General features: G+C 34.8%; 1 long non-coding RNA gene across 3 annotated transcripts in view; it reads left to right on the top strand.

Annotated features, from left to right (window-relative positions):
* LOC136842047 (uncharacterized) overlaps positions 1–10,458 on the top strand; it is a 109,473-nt gene extending 99,015 nt beyond the window's left edge. Inside the window, exons 1-4 of one of the 3 annotated variants that reach the window (XR_010854156.1) lie at positions 3,484–3,629; positions 8,404–8,531; positions 8,986–9,130; positions 9,839–10,458. This is a non-coding gene — a long non-coding RNA (uncharacterized lncRNA). Of the gene's footprint in view, positions 1–3,483; positions 3,630–5,712; positions 5,758–8,403; positions 8,532–8,985; positions 9,131–9,838 lie in introns of those variants that run through there. The other 2 variants (XR_010854158.1, XR_010854157.1) reach the window with 2 other exon arrangements.
* The last annotated feature ends 2,090 nt before the right edge of the window (positions 10,459–12,548 follow it).

Raw genomic sequence — 12,548 nt, 5'->3', positions numbered from 1 at the left:
GGCACCTTACTGAATAGACTGAGTTCCGTGAGCTGAAAAGCCCTTTGTTATTGCCTGATAATTTTCAGAGAATCTGGGGGTATATTTACGAAATCAGTCAGGCTTTGACATGATTTTTGTTTAGTAATGGAATCTCATTAAGTTGAGCAAAGTTAGGATAGATGCTGGAGTGGTTTTAAAGCTACCTTTCATTTTTATGACAGACGAAAAAAAAAAATTGCATCGTACCAGGAATGGAATCACCACAAATATATGTGATAACTGCAGGAATTCCTTTGAAAACTGCTATATCTTTATTACAATTATTAAATCGTTTTTATTATTACGTACATTATACAATATTGTGCTTCATACAGTCCAGTTATTTAAAACTAGGTTGATTATTTTTTTTTAGTTTAGTTCATTATACATCTAATAAATAGATAACAGTATACATTAAGAGTAAGTGTACTTTAGCTTCCTTTTAAACAAGGGAACTAAAAACCAAGATTACGCAATTCTATAGGACAGGCGATGACACAGCCCAAAATTTGAGAACAGTGTGGTTATGTGGCTAGCACCAGGCGTAACAAGGTAATTGTTGTGCTTTAGATAAACTAATAGATAAAAATGCATCCCAGTTGCTTCAGCCACTCAGCAAGACACAGTTGAAATGAAAGGCAGCGAGGAGATGCTGAGCATCCCCAAATAAACTAGAAACAAATAAAAAAAGGAAAAGTAGGTTTTAGAAAAACGAAATGCTAAAACCAAATACTATTCAAGTGTCAGGGTAACTGCAAGAATTTTGGCTCCTCCGCATTTATTTCTTATAAGTATATATATATATATACACACACACACATATATATATATATATATATATATATATATATATATATATATATATATATATATATATATAAATTTATATATATATATATATATATATATATATATATATATATATATATATATTATTGATATATATGTTGTGTCCTCATGTATGTGTATACAGTATATAAAGACACACATATATTTATATATATAATTTTTCTTTTTGTAGGGTAATTATACTATCGTGCAGGTTTTTTTCTCAAGTTTTAAGCCTGATAAATTTCTATGATTGCTGATTTGACAAGTCATACATTTGCAGAAATGTTGTTTTTCCTTGGAGGTTGCGTTTCATCCTAATTAAATCTCAGCGCGAAGATTTTGTCCGAATGATCGTTATAGTGACCGTCGCCTAGCAACAAAATGGCTTCCTTAATAAATCAAGACTGTATCGATCCTTACCTTACCTTACAGACCTTACAGTTCGTTCGGGTTGTCCCAGGTCCCTCAGTGTGAGGCACCTCTGATGTCTACCAGAGAATTGCTAATGCATCTTCCGGTATATTTTGATAGAAGAGAGAGAGAGAGAGCGTGACTTTTCGTGTTAGAGCCTCTACCTTTTTTACCGTTCCTTTTAGAGTCTGCATTAAGTTGTAAAAGGTATTGTAAAAGGTATCTTATAATAATTTTTTTTCACCAGAATTTTGAGAAAACCCGATGTTCATTGTATGAGAAACCACGTATCGTTATACAACGAAAAGGAAATCCTCTTGAGATCCTGGTAATATTCAAACTTCGCGGTCTTTTTTGGGCAAGAACAGCCAACCCCAGCGTCTACGAAGGCGGAATAATCTAAGCAAAAATTCTGCTTCTGCTACGTAAAAAAAATAATTTTTTTGCAAAGTATTTCTTGATAATATGATTCTAGAATAAAACCTTTGGCAAATAAAAAAAAAAAAAACAAAGATGACAGTCTGCAAAAAGAAAAATAAGGAATTTCACACTTTTGTAGTCAGTATGGTTCTTCTTTCTCAGGAGCCGCCATTTTTCATGTATTGCCAACTGTGTTAGGAGAAACCCCTGAAAGAATGAATTTTATAGACAAAAACACCAGTTTGCTGCTGATGAATTACTTCAATTTTTGCTTAAAAAGAAATAGCTCGCTTGTAAAAATGGTTAGAATGTTTATCGAATGACTAAAAAAAAAGTATATTATAGGTTTTTCAGGCAACGTTGAACAATCTGCAGGATATGCCAGATACTACCGTAGAGTTGCAGTTCTTGTATTTTTATATCCTTTGTTTTAAAATTTTGTAATGTCGTCATTCAGCCGTTTTCTTTGAATGGTAAAGCTAAAATGGGTATGTTTTGATGGCTAACTTTTGAAATATTTGATTACGGGCAAGCACATATTTCACAATGATAAAACGGAGGGTCACATAGCACAAGGTGTTTATATATATTAAGTGTGTATTTTATAAACCAAGTGGCTTCCACTAGCTGTTCTTTTCAAATATGATCAGGCTTTCTCTTAATAATGAATATCTTGACGTAATTGCTAGCCGCCTTTCACTCTATTGTGCTGAACCATTTGCATAGAATCGTGTAGGTTTCATAGCTTGTTTGAAAAATGGAGCGAAGTAAAGAGAGCTAAACATAAATACTGGTCGTATAAAACTAATGAGGTTTCCTTTAATAGGTTTTTCCATTTATTCTAGTTTACTGCAGGAAATGTTATGTCACCTCTGCTGTTTGTCCTTCTCGTTGATTTTACTAATAAATAAAAAAGTAGAACTTGAAAGCGAACATGGTGAAGAGACCGAGATGACGCAAGTAATGAATGGAACACAAGGAAAGTACGAGAATTCCACATTCAAAAAATAAAAGTACGAAGGAATGATAATAAAAAAAAGGTACACTCAATTGTTACAGTTTTTTTCGCATCAAATTTTAAAGGAAATATTTGGTAATAAGATAGACCTTATACACGAGCTGAATGTAAGAAATCTCTTGAAAGGGTTATTGTTCCTGAATCTTGGTAATGGTAATCTTAAGACTAAGTCACCATTACCTTATCAAATAAGGTTCAGAGATGAATATCTAAATACACGAATATTTATTGGAAAGGTCACTTTCAATAACTGACTAATTTATTGAGAATTATCAAAATAAAATTCTGCCATGAAAAAAGATAAATGGCATAATAATATTTTTGTCCCGATGCTTGCCAGTTAAATTCTGAATTTAATTCTGAATGTATCTTATTAGAGATGTATGACGTGATTCGTAATTCCGGTAAAATCAGATTATCTAGGAAAAGGCCATTTTGGTTTAACTTTTCATTATATTCATCGCTGGCATACTGCTTGTAAGCCATATTCTTCCTGTAGATGAGAATACATCAGTAAAACATCTTTCACATTTCAATTACATCAGCGGTTTTTAAAATGTAAGGGAACTTTATTATGACCATGCAGTTGATCGGATGTTTTGAAAATTCATACAAGCTTTGAAATTTCACAAGTCAACGCACCGTCTCTCTTGGGCGCTTTTGCCACCAACAGATGTCTCTGCGTTATTTGCTGTGACGTAACGTCTGCTGGAAATGAAATTGTATTATTTACAATTCCTCGTTTGTTTTCGCCCAATCAGCGAGCGCGTTTGACGTCGACGCCTTGATTGGTTGAAATTTGGTGAAGACCGTTACTTTGAAAAGGATGAAAACGATTAAGGTTATTTTTGAATACATTGTTTCATAGGTGGCATTTTACAGGCCTTGTGAATAAGAAATAGCAACGAATCTTCTGTGCGATTCCAATGTAAGTGTTTTTGAAGGGACGATTTTTTTTTTTTTTTTTTTTTTTTAGTACCGTGGTTTTATTTAATGCTGATGATGGGACCTTTTCCGTATTTCTTTCTTGGATGCGTGCCTGATTATTCTTAAGCGCTTTAACGTGGTAATGTCTAATCCTTGTGGAGGTGGTTTTTGACATGAAAAGCTCATTAAATCGGACTTAGCCTCGAAGTTTTACAATCTTGTTTTGAATTTTTCTGTGGTTTCAAATTTTACTCTGGTAATTTCGGTTAAGTAGTAATGTAGCTTACAACAGATGTTTGGGTTGGAGGCGAGAGTCCAAATAGAAATTTTATGATAAGGCATATAGCCTCTAATTTTATGAACTTCGGTTGGAATAACATTTCATTGGGGTGGCAATCACTTGATCTGTGGTTTTGCGAACCTAGAATAAATCTTATCCTCGAACTTAGGAGTGAGCGTGGGTCATAGGATTTCATAGTGCTAGAATGAATAAAACAAATTTTAGCCAAGCTGTCACCTGTGCGAGAACGTGCTACTTCTGTGGTGCATAATGGAGGTAATATCTGAAGCTGTAGTGCTGGCCTTGGCCTGAGTAGACAGCTTATAAATTTCTAGGTAGCGCAAGGGTTAACTTTTTTCCTCTTATTGGATAATTTTTTTCTTAAACGCTGGTAAGCTGCTCAGTTTGGCGAGCGATTTTGATCCGATTTTGGTTTCTAAGAACGGTGTTAGGAATCTCATTTTAATATCTACGTTAACTCCTAAAACAGCGGTTTTGAATAAGTTTCTGGGAAGGCAGTGTACTTAGACTTTAAAGTTTCAAACACTGGACAACCCTTCCTTATTCAAACTAGGGTTTTTACACATTTTTAGCAGAATAAGGATTTCTTTTTTTAAGCCGTCAGAACCAGAGAAACTTTTCCTTATATTACGAAATTTCTATTTTTGATGGATTTCGAATTTTAAAATTAAACAGTTTTAAATAGTGAGGATAATCGAGTTCTTGGATTAACTATAGGATATTTTGTTTGCGGGTCTGATTACTACGATAATAGGCAATTTGGTGATGCTTAGGGATTATAACCATAACCGTTAAATCACAATGTTTTCAAATTTTTATTCTTGAGCACTCTAAACTAGTTTTACGATCATACTGTTATTGGTAATGAAAAATTGTTAAAGGCTTCTTTACACTGGTCACTTAGTACTGAATTTGATAACTATTACTTGCGTAGAATTTGGTACAGGATGTTTCACTGTGGTCTAGAATGAAGTTAAATTTAACTTTGACAAATTTTTGTAGAGTGGGCGGGAGCTAACTGTATAAAGTTAAGCTTTCCCTGAGAGAACCTTGCACAACCAGTGTGTTAACGATTTTGAGTGCAATAATAAAGTCAAGTGTCCTTACTGAAGTGATCCTTTATTTTTGGGGTTCATTTAGTCCGCCAGTGGTGTTAAATTTAGGTATTTGAATAGCATAATTTTGTTGTAATTTCGTGGACAACCTGCCGAATAAAATTTTGTGGTCTTTTTCGAATGGTCTTGTTTACATGTGACTGGTTGTCTGATAACTGAACCATTTGTTCCGTGCTCAGAAATCACGTAATTCTTGCTTCATTGGGTAAACTAAAGTTTTATTAGTTTTTTTATATAGTTTCAATCTTCGTAAGCATTTGTAAAGGTTATAGTTAGAAAGTAGTGTTGTTACTATTTTCATGCCAATAAATTTAAATGTTTTAAAGTTTCGTTTGTTGGTTTTAGATATATCGGAAGCTGCTAGAGTGAACTACATAAGTGAGGTTAATTAAATTGGTAGTTGTTTGAACCGGCTATCGTTCGTTAAATGTTGTTAAAATAACACTGAATTGAAGTAGAATGGTGATATGAATATTCGGGGCAAATTCCTGGGCAGTTATTTTTTTTTCAGGATAAAGTATGAACATGCTCCAAATTTGGATGTCTGGAGTAATTCAGTCCCTAGGAATTAGAGAGACTATTTCAGTGAGTGAAATAGTGGGGACTACAGACAGGTTAAGAAGAGTTTGAGAATTGCAGGGAAGAAAAACTGCAGATCAAGTGTTTGACTTCACTAGTGGTAAGAATATCAAGATGGCCAGAGACTCCCACAAGTGAGTTAAGATGAACAGAGCAATGATAATAAAATTATCAATACTCAGTGCTTAGGATGTTTATAAATTGTGCTCAAGCCTTAGCCATAATATATTAAACTTGACTTCCTTTTTTCCTTCGACAGTACCACAATTCCTATAGGCTTTATCTTTACAACAGCAGCACTATGTTATTTCATTTTAGAAATGGGTAATAATCGGGTTATGGTTCAGGGCTTGTCTTTACTTCCATGCCTTCAGTTTTACCTGCTTGTTTTTCCAAGGTTTTTCTTCCCCTTAAAGGAGTGTTTTGTTTGTTTCCGCTTGAGCCCACATTATTCGTTTGATAAAAGCTAGAAAAATACGTTAGGTTGCTGTCCAGTGAGAATTACACAATTCATTATTCAATAATTTCAAAAAGGTTTCTAAAAGCTTATTCATTCACTCCTTGCTGCGAAGTTTTTGAAGTATAGCTTATTTTAGATATCTTGGCATAGAGAAGTAAGCCTGTAGTTTCCCGCCCTACACTGTTGTATGCATACATATTAAACACGGTAATTATTGCAGTTTAGCACCGTGGATATACAAAATGTTAGTAGATGAATCGCAGCCTGCAGTACTCATAGCTTGCTTGACTTGAAGTACGAGAATTTAGTTTTTCCCTTGATCTCACGGTGTGAATGCTTTTAACCTGAGCCAACAGGCTGTACAGACGTGTGACAAGTTCAGCCAATAAACATTTCACCCTGAAAGGGTGTCAACTGTAGTCTTCATAGTTCAGACGTGAGCTATAGGCATGTTTCTTGTTCTGGGATAGGAATTTCTAAATAAAGAATATTAAGAATTCAATTTTGAGTTATGTACTTCAAAAAGGCAGTTGCTAAATTTTTTTAGATTTTTAAAATGGTATAAACCAAATACCGAAACCATTCAGTTTTACAGGAACAAATATATTGTACGTACACAGCAGCTTGAATTTAGTTGAGAACTTGTATGTCTTATTGAGTGTTGAGTAAGTTTGTGTTGTGCATTTATCTAGGTGTTTGTCTTTAACTTGGCCTAGCCTTTTTAGTGTTGCCGTGTTTTGGATTCTGAAAGCTTGAAAGACATTTTGATATTTAATTCCTGTAATTTGTTACTTCGGATCAACTGTTGCTATAAAGTTTACTCTCTTAATATCTGCACATGATGCCATACAGCTTAAAAACCTACGTACCAAATGTTCTGTAATTTTTCTTGTAATATCAGTCGGGTCATTGTTTGAACTAGATACTCATAGGTTTATTAAGAGAATATCATCAGTTTTTTTAAAGTATGGGGTTAGTAAAGGTTTAACGAATAACGTTGGCAATTATAAACTAACCGTTCATATATACGATAATCCACCCTGTTTAATAGTAACACTTTTTAGTTTTTTCCCTTAAATCTAACCGTAGTGTCACCGTTTCGATATTAAAAATTTGCACTTTTCCTTATTTCGCCTTCATTTTTAACGCCTCTATTGCATCTTGTTTAGTTACATCTGGAAGGTGGGTGTGTTCTCCAATTGTGGCGATTTGCCGTCGACCTTGGCATCGCTCTCCACTTGGACCTATTATAGTTACACTTGACTACAAGGCGTAAATACGGAAAAGGCCATAGTGTGCGGTTTTGGGTAACATGCTCCAGTCCTGAATATTGCACTTGTTTTGAAGTCCGCATAATTGAACTGTATATTTGATTTCACAAACTATCGAGGAAAGTCATTACCCATGTATGGACTGCTGTTATTGGTTAACTTTTATATTTTCTGGTCGGTGAGTAACCTTAGCTTTATAAAGCCAAAGTAAATTATGCAGAATAGATTTGCATTACAAACTGATAGTATAGATTCTTGCCTTACTTCCCCATAATAGGAGTTTTAGATGTCAGAAAGGTACTTGAGTATATACTGAAGATGGTAAAATCAGTATTTTAAAGCCCATCGAAGTGTAGTTTTCATGGCATACGTTTACCCACTTATTCTGGCAGCCTTTGTTGACAGGTTACTTTTGCAATGGGCACTGAAGATAAAAACCAGTAATGGAAAATCTTAACTACCATAATATCGATGACAAATGTAACAGCCTAGTTTTGGTTATGTAAAATTTGTTTAAAATATTTTTCAGTGAATGTGCGATCACTTGGATTCCAGGTAACTTTTTTCGATTTTGATAAACTTAAAAGTTGGGTTCACAAGGGTACCACTCATCTTGTCCCATAAGTTTGTGAAGTTAAACTGCATCTGACGTATTATGGAGAGATTCCTTAAACTAAAAGAAAGTACAGAAACGTAACTTGTAAATGGTATTAGTTGACTTTCGTTTAATATTCACTGAAATTAAAAGTTTCATGTTAAGTTTCTTTCATTACCTTGAAAGAGAAATAATTTAATTGGGTTAAGGTAACCTAAGTAAATTTAAATCCACTAAAGGTTTTGCCTTTTAAAGTTCATATTTTAATGAGTGACTTAATCCTTTCAAAACTTTGAACTTGGTAACAGGAGGCCGATCAGTTTATAAGAATTTAGACAAAGAACGTTCAGAGCCAGTACCATAGCCAATCTTTTAATACCAGATGACCGTAGATTAGATGATGCATTATATAGGTGGTGAATGAACATTGAGTCACTTTTGATCTTTTTTGCAGATGGAGGATCTGGCTGATGTGTCAATCTTTGCTGAAGATGCCACAACCTGATTACTCAAGGAATATAAATATAACGTTGAATAGTATGAAACAGCTGCTGGTGTCATCTGAAGGTTACACAAAAATGGGTTGGTCCTTGTCACTTTGTACTTGTATAATTTATATGTTCGGTTTTTTTTTGCGCAATTTGGCTATGTATGAGCAAAAAGCACTGAAGTATAAATTGCCTACTTGAGTTTGACATGCAGAATCTTTAGTTAATGTTTTGAATTATAAGTTAAGTTAAATTGATTTTCAGACCGAGGTAAACACTTACAGTAGTTGTTTCCATCTTGACGTAATGAAAACTAGCTTAAACCTAATTGATAACTCTCTTATCGGATGCAAACGTGGGTTAAGGTTTCTTCTTACAATTAGTCCTTCCTTAGAAAGGTTTTATTCCTACAAACCACTTGTTACAGTTTGGCTCTATAGTGTTTAATTTTACTTAATCAATGCTCTGTAAAGCTTTAAAAGTTCTCAAATGCGTTTACTATTTAAAAATTAACTCGGTCCAGACTTCTGACAAATATCTGCTTACAGGACAAGTATGTTGGTAGACTCTTCTTGTACTTCTACATCGGTCATGTCACTTCTGGTAATGGATACATTTTGAGAGTACGTCATTTAACATTATACCAAGAAATGACTGCTACACAGCTGGATGAACAAAATTTAATGGCTACAGGTAAACTTGTAGATAGAATTCTGAAGCATTGGTCCATTAAGTTTTTAGATGGAATTCTGAAACGTTGGTCAATTAAAGTTTTGTGAATAGAATTCCGACATTGGTCCAATTAAAGTGATAAACTGATTACAGTTAATACTTGAAATGATAGATTAATTTCAGTGATTTGGTTAATATGCAGTGACATTAAAATGATAGATTAATTTCAGTGATTTGGTTAATATGCAGTGACATTATAGGAGTGAAATTTTCCAGATATTTTACATTGAAATTCCCAGAGTTGCTCAAACAGCAAATCTTAGTTTTTTTTTCTCCACATTGTTGGAATTAAAAATTGAATTGAATGTCAGTGTATAGTCTTGAATTGAATGTCAGTGCTTATAGTCTGATATTCCAGAACAGGACGTTAATAGTAGGTTCTTATTCAATAAAGAATGCATTTTGGTTAAGTAATTTTGGTGACATTTTATTCATTGCAATCAGAATTCACTTAAAATTTTACCCGGCATTGCCTTTATATCCTAGAGCTGCGAGTTTCTGTATTCAGTGGACTGGCTTTATTGTTGGAATTCAAATGTAGGATATTTGCTTTTTGGGTATTAGGTTAAAATTAATATGCCATATATTTTCTGTGTAATGAAATGAACGTAGAAATGCTATGGTTCATGAAAAATTTAAAATGGTTTCATAAACCGCGTTTTGTTTCAGTTCAACCATCGTTTGTTGTACACATGAACTCCTAGAGCTGAGAGGCATGTCCAGTTGCAGTTAAAGTGTCATTAGTTATGAAGCTGAGCATAGTTCGTTGTACCAGGGAAAACTCCAGAGCTGAGAAAGTGGTCAAGCAGATGAAGCTGTGGAAGCCAAAGTTGAGCAAAAGAGAGCATCACTCGCCAGCTGAGAGAAGCAAAGCAGATGAGGTTGAAGACGACAAAAGCAGAGTTCAAGAGAAACACTAGAGATCTGAAGCAGTTAACGCAAGAGAAACACTAGAGATCTGAAGCAGTTAACGCTGAGTTTTTAGAGAATCTGAGTGGCGAAGGGGAGAGAAAGTTGCAGAAGCCACCATCATAGAGTGAAGGTGGAGAGTAGTTTTTGCGAGAAAAGCTGAGTGAGACTTGGAACCTAGCTCCGGTGCAGTTTACATGGATATGTAAAGTAGGACACTTTACTCGAAGAGCGGTCATGTCGGGAAGTTTTAACTAATTAAAGGATTTTAAAAGTAAACTGTGCTTATTACTTTATATTTCTAACGATCACATACAACTCTTGTTTTTTACTTCAGTGGTTAGGGGGGACAGACAGCATACAAATTTAAGACCCTAGAACAATCATTGTGGGTAAGCTTTCCTTCATAGAATACTACGAGAACAAAAGGATAAATAAACACAAAATGATCTGCGGATGCATATTAAGACTATTCCATATGAATGAGAATTCATATAACCTGGTGCTCTAGTTAATTCTTTCATCAGTGCAACTCAATATTAATTCTCAGTAAAACGAGATTAATTCAGGTATCCTTCTGTTTCTAACGGGACGTGGTCTCCCACACTACCCAGGTCTCCCAGCAATCTGTTTTCCTCCGCTTTCACGCGTGGGCTCAATCCTTCATGGTCCTTAACTGTGTTCACGGTTTCCCTTCTTGTACTCCATTATTTTCCTCCCCTACTTAATCCTTTCAATTTATCCACAATTGCCGGAACCTCGCACATCGTAGTCCAAACTCATTTCCTGCCAATTAATTCATAAATAAATGACCTTGATACACCAAAAAGTTAAACTGACAATACACCAATTAGCGATAAATTATAAATTACCCTTTAATTGTATTAAAATGCTGAGAATTGCTTTAAAACCAACAACTCAAAACCTACTTGAAATTAGAATTCTGTATTCAACATAATTTAAGTTCTTAACTATATCATGCATATTTCCACAAAGCAACATTGTGAAATTTTGAACATACTGCTACTATTATCATTCCATTGAAATCTTTAAGATTAGCACATCGAAAATAAAATTAAAATTTCTGTAGTACCATTTTGTTTACCTTATGGGCGATTTTTGTGGAATAAAACTGCCGAAGCTGATATTAAGATAACACACGGCGTGTGACTTTGGTGTCAAGAGAAACTTTGCTATACAAGAGTAGGATTATCAGTCCTTCCATCTCCAGAATCTTCGAGGTAATGAGCAGTCGTCTGAAAGACAAGAATAGAATTAAATATCTAAAAATGACTGAAAAATGTGACAAGCCAAAACTGAATTAAAAATTACCAATTATTTTACAAAATTTAACTGTCAAGTCTCCCCCCCCCACCCAACACTTTGGATTGGTCACTTAAGGTATTTTATCAAAGAATAGTTCGGGTAGGAGAAAAAGCAGAACAAGAGAGAATGGACGAAAGCCAAACGAATACAAACAGCGAGGTCAAGACAATATAGTTATGTGCAACAGATTAAGTGCGTGGGTGCGAATAAGATTAAAAAATTAAGAGGGCCAATTACACGAAAAAACAGCAAAAGGCGCAGTTTTCAAGGGTTAGAGAAATGACAAAGGCATTTATCTAAGAAACTGTTGGGAAAAGAAACTAGCAAAGAAAAAAATCTGCTAGACTAAAGGCAAGCAACAAGTAAGGACGCAGCCTAAGAGGTAACGGGGGAGGAAAAAGCAAACCATTTTTGAAAGTTAATAGTTGTTATTGAAAACAAGCAGAGAAAGAAAATTGCAAGAACAAATGACAATGAGCGAGCTAGCAAGAACAGCGAGAAAATGAGAACAGTGGCTAACATGCAAATTAGTAGGGTAAGACTGCACAGGTCAGAGCAAGAAGTATGGTAAACATAGAATAAGGTATTTTCAGCTCACCATGAGAGCGGGAGGGATTGTAAGTGCATACTAAGAACTCTTCTCCTTATCGTGCTCAAATACCAGATAAAAAATTCCACTTCGGTGATTATATTTACCTTGAAATTAACTTCTGAAAGAAAGATTCATAAAACCCAATTGTCAACCACAAGATCAAGGGCACCATACCTAGGACCTGAGACTGCCAAATCCCAACTGAAAGGGTATCAGGTTAATTTACGATCAGCACAAAACCTTAATTCACGAAGACTGTTTTGGTGTTAACCTTTATACTACAGGGTACAATACGACCCTGACACATTACGACATTGTCTCCACTGAAGTTTTAATGACATCCATCAATCACCCCATTTTTAACAATGTTTTACGTTCGATTATATTTAAGACTGGAAACTCTGACCCAACCAGTGCTCAATATAAGATGAAGATAACGTTACAGCGAGAAGAGCAGGGCAAGTTCTTCAGTTACAAACCTTTCAGTCATGCCAAGCACGCTACTGAGGGCATCGGTGCACTCCAGTTCTAAATCAAATTGCAACGAGCAGA

The sequence above is a fragment of the Macrobrachium rosenbergii genome, chromosome 9, assembly GCF_040412425.1.
Source record: "Macrobrachium rosenbergii isolate ZJJX-2024 chromosome 9, ASM4041242v1, whole genome shotgun sequence".
Lineage (NCBI taxonomy): Eukaryota > Metazoa > Arthropoda > Malacostraca > Decapoda > Palaemonidae > Macrobrachium > Macrobrachium rosenbergii.
This window is presented reverse-complemented; position numbering and strand designations above follow the sequence as displayed.